This window comes from Cricetulus griseus, chromosome 2 (assembly GCF_003668045.3).
Source record: "Cricetulus griseus strain 17A/GY chromosome 2, alternate assembly CriGri-PICRH-1.0, whole genome shotgun sequence".
NCBI classification, from domain to species: Eukaryota; Metazoa; Chordata; class Mammalia; order Rodentia; family Cricetidae; genus Cricetulus; species Cricetulus griseus.
The window spans coordinates 399,982,036-399,994,682 of NC_048595.1; positions in this window are offsets into that span (position 1 = coordinate 399,982,036).

The window sequence follows — 12,647 nt, forward strand, 5'->3', positions numbered from 1 at the left end:
GTCATCTGTTGGGTGCCTTCATGGGGGATTGTGGAATACAGTCCCCTCACCCCAGCCTCCTTGTTCATGCAGTAAGCACTTTCCCTCACGTTGTCTCTTCATCAATACCATGTGGCACCCTTTATCAGATACCCAAAGTAATAGGTCCACTTATTGTGTAACTGTAAGACAAAGTGACCCTTTGTCTTTATTTTCGGTATCCAAGCATTTTGTTAAAGTAATTTAGCAGTGAGTATCACTTTCTTTCTGTGTTTAGAAAGGTGAAGATGACAGAATGATTTTGAAGGCAGACATTGAAGATGACTGAGCCATTACCATATTAAATCCCCAAATGACTCTGTGGAGAAGACCATGCCCTGGCTGACAAGTGAGGTGCTCTTTCAGTCATTCTGTTCTGTAGGAGTTTAGCTTTCTTTACCTAACATATTCCTGATACCTGGGACACAGGCTCTCCTAAGAGCTATTCTCTGTGCTCCAGTCTGGAAATTGCCTATGCATCAGAGCAAGTACCCTGGTGGGGAGAGAGAAACCATTCTTTTCTTGGACTTGGACCTTCTACCTCTGAGAGTCCCATTGCTCTTCACTCAATCTAGACTTGAAGGGAATAGAAGAAACATATCTTATCCTTCTCCTGTATCCTGGAAAATAGCTCCTACCCTTTGTGGTGTTTTGATAGAGAATCTCTCTACATTCCAGCATAAGCCTGGCCCTGATCCCCCTGTGTTAACTTCCGGAGTGCTTAGAATAAAGGTTTGTATGTCTCTACCTTGCCTGGCTCCCAAGAACCTTGTTTGAGCAATGCATTTTCCCTAGAGTGTGTGACAGTGAGGCTGCCATTATTACCCACCACAAGGCAAGGGATGAAGGATGATCTTAGGGACAACTGAGCTGAGCCTGTCTTCTTAGTGCTAAATAGGTTCCAAGGTTGAGGGCACAGTGTTATAGGGCTCCAGATATAAGAGATTCTTCATGGATTAAGGGGAATTAGAGGCCTAGGATTTCCAGCTGAAGGCCTTAGAGCCAATTCCAGGGCAGTGGGGGAAAGCCCTATTCAATACTCTGATGCTTCCTATCCTCCCTCCTTGAGGAACTCACAGACATGCTTTAAATTTGATGCCTACAACATGACATTACACAGGGAGTGCAGGTAATATGGAAACAAGTTCAGGAATTGAGGTCTGGCCACTGAAGACATGGCAAAGGGTATTATGAGTGAGCAAACTACTCCTATATGGGAAGGCCCTGTCTGACTCTGAGGTTCAGTGAGAAGTATTAGATACCTACCTCAGTCTTGCAGGGAGCTTCTCCCTCCCTCCCTTGGACTCCTGGTCAGGCTTCCTATGCCACCCTCCTCAAGGAGCACCCATACACTTCAAATTTGATGCTTTCTATTTATTAGCTAAAATTTCATTTTTTGAATTTTAATTTCAGGTTTACTTTTTAATTTTAATGTTTTGTGCTGTAATCATAAAGCCTGGTTCTCTTGAACACCATTACTCAGCTTTTCCTTTCATGTTTATCTTCTCCTTAGTTTCCTTGGCAGCAGCATGAATATCATCTAGAACAGCCATAGGGAAGAAAGGGGGAAAGAGAGGTAGAGAAAAGGAAATAATGAAAGATTAGAGGCAGGGAGATGGGGAAGGAGAAGAGGGAGGTGGCATGAAGGAGCTTCAAAACCCCCAGGCACCAGCTCCACCCATTCCCTTCCTCTCCTAGCTCCATCTTCTGCCTTCCAAACAAACTGATGTCCTGTAGGATTGCCCAGAAACTAAGGTATGGTGTTAGATTCAGCATAGCCTGAAGGATCCAACTTCTTCCCGGGGGAAGGGATGGTAACAGGCAGGCTTCCCAGTGGAAAGGCCTGGATTGAGCCAGCAAGAGCCAGAGTCAGACAGTGATAGAAATTTGAATGTTAATTGGGAAATCAGAGACATTTGAAACCAAAGTGAGGACACTGTCAGTGGTAGAGTTATGGCCTTTGCAGGTCTCATGGTAGGGGTGGTGATGGAGGCTGGGTCTGAGGGAGGTGTGGAAATGCTCATACCAGGTACTATATGGCTCATCTGGGGACACACTCACCTTTAACTTTGGGGAGTAATGACTTTGCCATTTTCTTTATAGATTCTTCTTCCATTTGAACTTTTCCTGCTATGGATTCAAGTTCAAGGCAGAAGAGTTCACACCAGAAAAAGTAGCTTCATTTGTACTCATTATCCCTCCCTCCCTCCCCAGTCCAGGGTACCACAAGCAACCCTTTATTGAGAGAGCCAATGTCTCCCTCTCTCAGGGAAAGGCTGATGAAAGGTCACACACTGTAAAACCTATTGTGCACACGCACACAATCTCTGGGGAGGTGGTTGTGTACAACTGTGTCAGTCTCCTCTGGAGGCTGCACTTGTGCTCCTAGGACTGTGCCTGAGAATGAGGCTGCCCCAGAAGTAAAAATCCTGGCACCGATAGAGACCTACCCATAGAGCTATAACTTGGCTTCTTCTCTTGCTTTTTTCCCTCGTCAACATGTCCAGGAGCTGCTGCATTTCCCATTTTGACAGGTGTCTCATGGGATTCTACAAGAGGGTAAGAGGGTGAAAGAAGAAATAGCTGCTCAACCTGACCCCAGAAGACATGACTGGCTTATCTCCTCAAGGTCTGGCTTTGGGACTTACTTCCCATATGATGGTTCTTGTCTTCTGCTTCCTCAGGGACTTTATGCTCTTCTTTAGAGACTTCTCCTAGAGCGAATTAGAATTCAGGGAGATCTGTCATGTTGGCAGAAAAGATCACACACTTTGAAGAGATTCCCCCAGTTTTCTTTCCTTTCCTTTTCTTTTCTTTTCTCTTTCTTTCTTTCTTTCTTTCTTTCTTTCTTTCTTTCTTTCTTTCTTTCTTTTTTGAGACAGGGTTTCTCTGTGTAGCTTTGGAGTCTGTCCTGGCACTCACTCTTCAGACCAGGCTGGTCTGGAACTCACAGAGATCCACTTGCCTCAGCTTCCTCAGTGCTGGGATTAAAAGCGTGCACCACCAATGCCCGGCTTCCCCCAGTTTTCATCTCTTATGCTGGCTTCCCTATTCCCCAGGATCTTTGCCTGAAATTTCTCATTTATTTTTATTTCTCCTTTCACATGATTCATTTACCCTCAGCCCTGGCAGCTAGTGTAGGGGGGAGGGAGACTCACCTTTCCCTTCTTCTAGGGTAGAGGCAGCCTTTGCATCATCTACAGAGGAGGGAAATGGGACCCAGTCAAATAGACAGCAGTGGTTAAGCCCTATGCCATTAACTGCCCAGCATTCCCTGAGCTCAGGACTGGCCCTGGAGAGATGGGAGTGCAATCTCTGCTATACTCTGGTTCGACCAGAAGTGCTTTTAGACCTTTAATCTGAATCCCTATCTCTGTTGTTTCCTCTGTGGCCTCAGCTACTCGTCATGTCCACATGAAAACGGAATCATTGTCGCATTCTCTTTGATAGGTTACGGGGCATGCAAGTCTCAAATGAAAAGGGAAGAGACAATATGTTGTGGTGATGGGGCAAGACTGTCTCTTCTCAGTGAGTATGTGGAGTCCAGCTCTGCATATCTTTGTTCATGCAGTGAATACAGCACATAGAATGCACCTGTCAGCATTTTAGAAGCTGGGAACAGAACTGAGAGCTGTGCTGGCAGTCTGTGGGGCAGTTGGAGAAATAAAAATGACAACATTAGTGATAGTGCTAGTAAGGGGAAACCCAGGAGGTTATCTAATAGAACAAAACAAAAAAGGAAGCACAACTATTCTGTGGCTTCAGGAAAGCTATCCCAAGGAGGTGCATTCCCACAGAGAGCCAATGCCTTCAACATAGAGGAGAGGCAAAAGACAAATGTTTGAAAACTGGGTGGGAGGATGGTTGGCACTGCCTGGGTGAAAGGACAGGGTGAGGGACAGGGAGAAGGATGCATGAAAGCCTTAGCGGTGGAAATGGCTTAGCTTATTGAAGAGAAAAAGATGCCAGAGTGACAGACGCAGAGTAGGCAGACGTGTTGAAGGGATGCAACTGCAGCGTTACTGAGGGCTGAGCATGGGGTTCTTTTTGGAAGCATGAGAGGGTGCCAGAAGCACATTTAGGAGCACTGCCTCTGCTGAGGAATGGACAAGGGGATCAAGGCAGGGGCCAGTTTCCCAGGGTCTATAAAGCCAAGCGCTGGACAAGGGTCAATAAGGCTGAGTGCTGGGCAAGGGTCATACTCACGGGCCCAGGCCAGTGGTCCAGCCAGAGCTGCCAGAAAGAGAACAACAACAAGTCTCATGATTCTGTCCACTCAGGATGTGCTGTGGAGTCCTCAGAGATCCTCTGGTCCAGGTGTCTCTACTGCCTGTCTGGACCTCTTTTAATCGTGACAGAGACCAATGAGCACCAGCCTTCCAGTGGCGTGTTCGCTCCTCCACGTCTCCCTTCTAAGAATCATCTGCTAAGTCAACAGGAGCCAGCTGGGTCTGGCTAGTGCTTGTTTTCCCTCTAGGTAGGTCCTGGATAGGTGTTCTGGAACCCTCCTGTTTGGTATCCCTTTGCCATCCTGTGTATCACTCAAGCTTCCATGTCTGATGACAACTTGGGGTCTAGGTGAGACTGTGAGGAGTTTCTGGGTAGGGCTGTGGCAGGATTACTTTGGTCAGCCTTCTCTCCTTGAGTGTGGGAGCTATAGGACCTCTCAGATTCAGTCTCCTCAGGGCAAGTGGGAGGGCCGGAGGTCCTCCAGAGTAGGCCAAGCCAGTTTCAAGAGGCAGCCCTCAGAGCCCTGGTCTAGAGAAGTTCTTTCTTTAGAAAAGAACCAGCCTCTGTAGGCCCTGACTAAGGCATTATCAGTCCCAGCAAATGATTCTCAACCCCAGAAAATCCTTCTGGTGAGAGAAGGAAGTCAGCTCTCAGCTTGCTCTCCAGAAGGGAGCAGGTAGCCATGGTGTGCAGGGGCCCCATCAGTGGGAAAGGTAAAGGTGCTTGTACCTGCTTGGAATCATGTGTGCATTGGGTTGGCAGGAATGGTGCTGGAGACGAAGTTTATGATTTGATTTTGTGTTTACGAGCTTTGTGGTTTTGGGAGCGGCCAGTCACCTGCCCTACTTCAATTGTTTTTATTTGACAGTGAGAAATAATCATTATTCTCTCCAAGGTTAATATGAGGAATATGTATGCTGTGATTGTTCTCTACCTATTTGAGGAGCTGAAGACAACATGGAACTTTGTTTTCTGAAAAAAAAAAAAAACCAGTTACTGTTTAGGACTTTCTCCAGGGAACAGGCATTTCCCTAGGGCTTTGGGGATAGCAGTCTGTGACTGTCTTTCTGTGGTGTTTTCCTTGTGCTGTCTCAGACATGAGTAGGTTATGGTCTTGCTTGGAGGGATACACAGTGGATGAGACCACAGATGGAGAGAGAAACAACAGAGAGGCAGTGATGGTATCAGGAAAGAAATGTAAGCCCTTCCTGGTTCAAAAGTTGGGTATCTGCTTCAGTATTTGATAGAGGAGTGATTTGGGGCATGTCACACAATCCCATATCTTCATGTAGGAAGTGTTCAGAATGACCCAGGATAGAAGTGAATAAATAGGAAGTTTAATAGAGAGGCTTTGAGGCCCCTGTGCACCCTGGCATTCACCATACATTGACACAGGAGTTTGCTCTATCTAACCTCCTTTTCTCTGCAGTAGTTAATAGGAATCTGTCTTGGCTCCCCCATCTTCTATCATATTCATGCCCTTACCCCATCCTTTCCTATCTTCCATTTATGCCAAAGCTGTTAGAAAAACATGTATACTTTGTTTCATCATCTTTTTTTTTTTTTTTTTTTTTTTTTTTTTTTTTTGGTTTTCGAGACAGGGTTTCTCTGTGTAGCTTTGGAGCCTATCCTGGAACTCGCTCTGGAGACTAGGCTGGCCTCGAACTCACAGAGATCGGTCTGCCTCTGCCTCCCGAGTGCTGGGATTAAAAGCGTGTGCCATCATTGTTTTACTTTACATTTCCACCCACCCTGCAATGTTTCCACATTTTTGGAGGAATGCTTGTCAAGGTAGAAAATGCAGTTTCTGCTTTTCATCTATGTCTTTCTTGATCTGTGAAGGTTTATGACACTGTTAACTTGTAACAATAAGTCTTTACTCGAAAGCCACTGGAGCCCTGCTGTCACATAGGCGCTTCCCGCCAGGCCGCCCACGTTAAGGTCCCAAGTAACACACAAAGACTTATATTAGGTACAAATGCTGCTTGGCCAATGACTAGGATTTCTCATCTGCTAGCTCAGCCTTAATTATCATAAAATCTATATATTTTATAAGACTTATCGAGGAATCGAGGACGCCTTCTGCTGGTGCCCTCTCTTGCCGGTGGATCACATGGTGACTCCAGAGCAGAGACCAGGAGGAAGAGAGAAAGTGACTTCTTTGTCCTTGCTTATATATGAGTCTGCCTGCTATGTCACTTCCTGCCTGGCTCTATACTACATTTCCCAGAATCCTCCTTGACTCCTAGTCCCACCTAACTTGCTGCCTCATTGGCCAAACAGTACTTTATTTATCATCCAATAAGACAAACATATCATTAACTAGCTTTCATCCTGTGAAATGCTAGACTTCTCTCCTCTTCTCTTCCCTCTCTCTTTCTCCATTGCTTTCTTCTCTGTCACCCTAGTATTTTCCAGTGTTCTATTTGGAGCCCCTTTCTTCTTCTCCTTATACATGCTCCTGTGTGAGTCAAATTTATAAATCCTGCCTGCTCATCAACTCAGACCCCTCTTCTGAGCATTAAAAATCAATAACTGAGGGGCAACACATCCTACAGGTTGAAAATGGGTCTCACTTGCCTTGCCCAACGTCTTTACCCATCACACCCTCCCCCCTTTACTATTTTTGTTTTTGTTCCAATTAATAGCACTAACATTCAATCTGTAATCTAGACAGATAATTGACAATAGTTTTCCAGTATTCTTCCTGCAAGCCTCTCTGTTACATGAATGTAGGGATTGGTCCCTCGTCATCATTCCCGGGGCCTCTGTTTCTGTAGCCTCTGTCTTTGCATTTTGCCATTTCTATTCTTCACCAAAATAGCCCCACAGCTGATAGCTTCTATTTCTGTACACCTGCAGTGTAAGTGGTTTACAGTGTGTAAACCCAGACAGAGCATGATTGCCTTTTGTGAGTTGGATTCTGTCTGCCCTTTATTTTTTAATTTCTTTCTTCACTTCTTTTATATGTTTGGATATTTTCCCTGCATGTTGTTGTGTGCCATGTGTGTGCAGTGTCTGCAGTGGCAGAAGAGGGGGGATGGATTATATAAATCCACTGTAAACTTGGAGTTCACCTTTATACCTATTAAAACAAAACAAAACAGTTAATGAGGGTTGGGAGAAATGGTTGAGCAGTTAAGAGTACTTGCAGTGTTTCCAGAAGACCTGAATTTGGTTCTGAGGACCTATATTAGGTGACTCAAAACTCCAGCTTCTGGGGACCCAACATCCTCCTCTGTCTACTCTAGGTACCTGTACAAATAACACACACACACACACACACACACACACACACACACACACACACACAAATAAAAATAAATCTTAAAGAGAAAAGAAACAACAAGCAGCAACTAACCAACCAGGATACAATATTTGTTTATATTTTTATGAGGTAAAACTTACATACAATGCAAGGTAGATATTATCTTGTCATTTAAGCAAATCTGTCTACTGATCTCAATTAATATTTATGTTGCCAGAAGTCTATACAATTCCCTAGTTCCCCTTCCCATGCAATCCTTGACCTAGCCCCTACAGGCAAACAGGAGCTGCTTAAAAAAAGACCCAAATAATACAGTCACAAAAAGACAAGCATGGCGTGTACTCCCTCATATATGGAGTTTAGATATAGAGCAAAGGATTACCAGCCTACAATCCACATTGTCATAGAAGCTAGGAAACAAGGAGGATCCTAAGAGAGACATACATGGTCCCCTGGAGAAGGGGAAAGGGACAAGATCTCCTGAGCTAACTGGGAGAGGAGAGGGAGCTAGAAGAAAGAGAGGGAGAGAACAGGAGGGGAGAGGAGGACATGAGAAAAGCAGGAAGATTTAGTCAGGGGAAGAATTGAGGAGAGCAAGAAAAGAAAGAGATACCACAATAGAGGGAGCCATTAAAGGTTTAAAGAGAAATCTGGCACTAAGAAAATGTCCAGAGATCTACAAGGATGACTCCAACTAACAATCTAAGCAATAGTGGAGAGGCTATCATAAATGCCCTTCCCCAATAATGAGATTGATGACTACCTTATACGCCATACTAGAGCCTTCATCCCAGTTAGCTGATGGAAACAGAGGCAGACACCCACAGCTAAACACTGGGCTGAACTCTGGAATCTAGTTGCAGAGAGGGAGGAGTGATGAGCAAAGGGGTCAAGATCAGGCTGGTGAAACCCATAGGGACAGCTGAGCTGAACAAGAGAGAGCTCATGGACCCCAGACTGATAGCTGGGAAACCAGCATAGGACTGTTCTAGACCCCCTGATTGAGGATGTCATTTTGGAGGTCTGGGCAATCTATGGGGCCTCTGGTAGTTGATCAGTATTTATCCCTAGTATAGGAATGGACTTTGGGAGCCCACTCCACATAGAGGGATACTCTCTCAGTCTAGACACACGGGGGAGGGTCTAGGCCCTGCTCCAAATGATGTGACAGATTTTGAAGATTCCCCCATAGAAGGCCTTACCCTCTCTGGGGAGCAGAAAGGGGTTGGGATGGGGGGGTGGGGTAACAGGGGAGGGGGGAAAGGGAACTGGGATTGACATGTAAAAGACGCTTGTTTCTAATAAAATATAAAAAAAAGGCCCACAGAAACAGCTGCTCCAAGCAAGTGGGAGCTCACTGACTCCAGACTGACAGCTGGGGAACCTGCATAAGACTGAACTAGGACCTCTGAATGTGGGTGAAAGTTGGGTGGCTTGGGAAGTTTGTGGGCCCACTAGCAGTGGGACTAGTATTTATCCCTAGTGCATGAACTGGCTTTTCCGAGCCCATTCCCTATGGAGGGATACCTTGCTCAGCCTAAATACTGGGTGTGGGGGGACCTTGGTCCTGCCTCAAGTGATGCAACAGACTTTGTTGATTCTCCATGGGCGGTCTCACCCCCTCTGAGGAGTGGATAGGGGGTGAGGTAGGATGGGAGGGAGAGAGAACTGGATCAGTATGTAAAATAAGATTGTTTTAAAAATAAAAAGTAATAAGAAAAGATTTATTTCTTGTGTGTGTGTGTGTGTGTGTGTGTGTGTGTGTGTGTGTGTGTGTGTGTGTGGTGTGTGTGTCTCATGTGTGTGGGTGACATGATGGCCAGAACAGGGTTGTTGGGTGCTTATAACTGAACTCAGATCCTTTGCAAGAATAGGAAGTGCTCTTAATCACAGAGACACTTCTCTAGCCTCCACAGCTGCTTTTCCACTGCATTCTTTGCTGGAATATCTGGGCGTTTGTCCTGTGAATATAGTATGAGAACTTTCTTCTCCACTAGTGGCCTTGGCAGGAGAAACCTGAAGATTCGGGCCACAGAAGCTTCTCTGTGTCAGAACAGAAAGCACATATATAAAAATTTTGTTGTCGTTATTAACCTTCCCTCTCTTTCTCTCTATGTCCATGTGTATCAAGGTTAGGAGACAATTTTGTGGCATCATTTCTGTCTTTCCACCTTTACATGGATTCCAGGATGGAACTCAGGCCTCCAGGCTTGCATTGTGGGTGGCAAAGCCATTTTACCTATGGAACTATCTTATTGCCCCTTCACACATATTTTTAAAAGTGTGAGTCTCCAGGGTTTCCTGGTGAAGAGGTCTTAGAGTAGACTTTGACCCATCCATGTAGCTTAGCTGGGGATCCCAAGACTAGTCCCAGAGGACACGTGAGGATACAGGGAGCATGTAGCTTGGAAGAGAATGTTTGTGCTCATCAACAGATAGCTTCCACAAGTGGAGAGAAATAGAAGATATCCTATGTGGATCTCTGCCCTCCAAATTCATGCATGGGCAAGCCCACTTGCAGACAAACACATGCATAAGGCACCCCCCTCACACACTCATGCACACACATAATTAAGGGAATGCTACCGTCAAATTGTAGACAAATGTCATCGCAGGCATGTGACTTTCCCTGCTTCTGGATAACTGGATCTAGTTCTAAAGGGCCAGACCAAGCTCAGGCTCTTCCCCAATCTCCAGACATTGTGATGCACCCACCGAGCTCCTCAAAACTCCATATGGTGAGGACAAGATGCACAGAGAACCAGTTTCTTCAGGATAATTTGGATAATTCATGTGTGATCTTGAGGCTTTGTGGGGTTAGAGGCAAAGAGGAATTGCCAGAGAGGTTTTGCTGGAATCAAGAGGACCTGTTTACTGCTGAGATTCTAGGAACCCAGAAACCTGAAATGCTACCAACTGGCTGCAAGCCCTGGCTTCCTCTGTTGCTCTGACACTCCTATGTGGGATTCCAGCATCGTCTGAGATTTAATGACAGTGGAACAGGTTGTAGAGAGGTCATTTTCTCCATAGCCATCAGACCGGGAGAAAGAAAGTGAATGGATAGGTGGAAGTATAAAGGGGAGAGTGTTAAGTAATGCCTTCCCTGTCATTGACCAGATGCATAAAATTCTTGTTTTTGTTTGTTTGTCTGTTTTGTTTTTCCAGACACGTTTCTCTGTAGCTTTGAATCCTGTCCTGGAACTCACTCTGTAGACCAAGTTGGCCTTGAACTCACAGAGATCTGCCTGTCTCTGCCCGCTGAATGCTGGGATCAAAATGTGTTCCACCACCGCCTGGTTGACCAGAAGCATAAAGTTCTTTCTAGGTCTCATTTACTTTGTGTCATACATTTGTAGTTTTTCATTCTCAATGTGGGGACAGTAGAGGAAATCTTTAGTTGTGGATTTATCCAGTAGAGTTACCCCTAAGTATCTGTAGGGGAATCAGCCAATGATCACTAGGGGGGTGCCAACATCTACAAATACTCTTGACCTTTACATAAAATGATATAGAACCTAAAATATCCTCCACATACTTTAAATCACTTGTAGATTACCTATATGCCTAATTCAATGTGAAGTTATAGCAATAGTAGTTATGTAATGTTTAGCAATAGATTGAAAAAAGTGTGTGTATTTGGTTTAAGCACAATTTTGGGAGACTTCTTTTTATCCCCTGTTTGTTGAATTCTCAGATGCTAAACCTACAGATATAGAGGGCTGGCTGTATTTTAAAAATGTTTAAAAATATTTGTATTTTATGTTGATGTGGCTGGGTGAATGCATGTGTACCCAGTGTGTGCCGGAGCCTGCAGAGGCCAGAAGAGGCTGTCAGATCTCCTGGAACTGAGATTGTGAGCCACTGTATAGGTGCTGGGAACTGGATTTGGCTCCTCTGGAAGAACAGTCAGAACTCTGAAATGCTGAGCCATTGCTTGATCTCTGCTGTACTTATCTTTAATACACAATAAATAAACTTGTCCCCCTTCCCGCTGGAGAAACCCAGCTTCCAAATCAACATTTGTCAGGTTCCAGAAGCGTCTGCTTTTGTGACCACTAATCCCTGAGCTTTCTTCCTGCTGATGAATAAATACTGTTTGATCTGTTCGATTGTTTTTAGTGTTCCCTGTGCTCAGGGCCCTCTACAAACACAAACAGCCCCTTTCTCTGAGAACAAGGCAACAATTTTGTTTTTGTTGAAAGTTGGACCTAAATTCTGGTACAAAACTCACTTCACCAGTGTCTGTTAATTAGTCCCTGGGAAGCTGGTGAACACAGACCTTCACACTTTCCTTAGATTTTCAGTCTCGTCTGGCCCTCCTTGCTGTCACAGTCCACTGCCCTGTTTAACTTTGTTCATTTCCCATCCCTGCTTTTTAAATTATCTTCATTTCCCCCTTATTAAACAGTCATTTCTCATACAATATAATCTGAATACCATTTCCTCTCCCTCTACTCCTTCCAATCTCTTTTCTCATCAGAATTCACTCCATTTCTGTCTCTCATTAGAAAAGAACATGCTTCTAGGAGATAATAACAAAACATAACCAGATGAAACATTGTTAAGATAAAACAAAAACCATCATATCGAAGTTGAACAAGACAAACCAACAGAAAAATAAAACAGCCCCAAGAGAAGGCACAAGAATCAGAGACCAACTTGTTCACACGTTCAGGAGCCCCATAAAAGTACTGAGCCAGTGGCTGTAGTTTGTATGCAGAGGACCTGGTGCAGAATCATGTAGGCCCTGTGATTGCTGCTTCAGTCTCCGTGCGTTCCCATGGGCTTTGCTCAGTCGTAGAAGGCCCTGTTCTCCAGTTGTCCTCTATCACCTTTGGCTCTTACACTTTCTGCCTGCTTTTCTGCAGGGTTCCCTGATGCTCCGAGGGGAGGAATTTGATGGAGGCATCTCATTTAGAACTGTGTGTTCCAAGGTCTTTCTGGGCACGTGCCTTCTTGCATCCTAGTGAGTGCCAGACTTGGGTATAGTCAACATCAATGAGAATATTTCAGTTCAGTTCTCCCTCTTCCCACCACCCAGGGGAACTTGACTTTTCTCAGCTGTGAAAACAGAGCTGGGTAAGCAGCCATTTTTGTTAAGGAAACTGACCACAACAGATTGGCTGTCAGT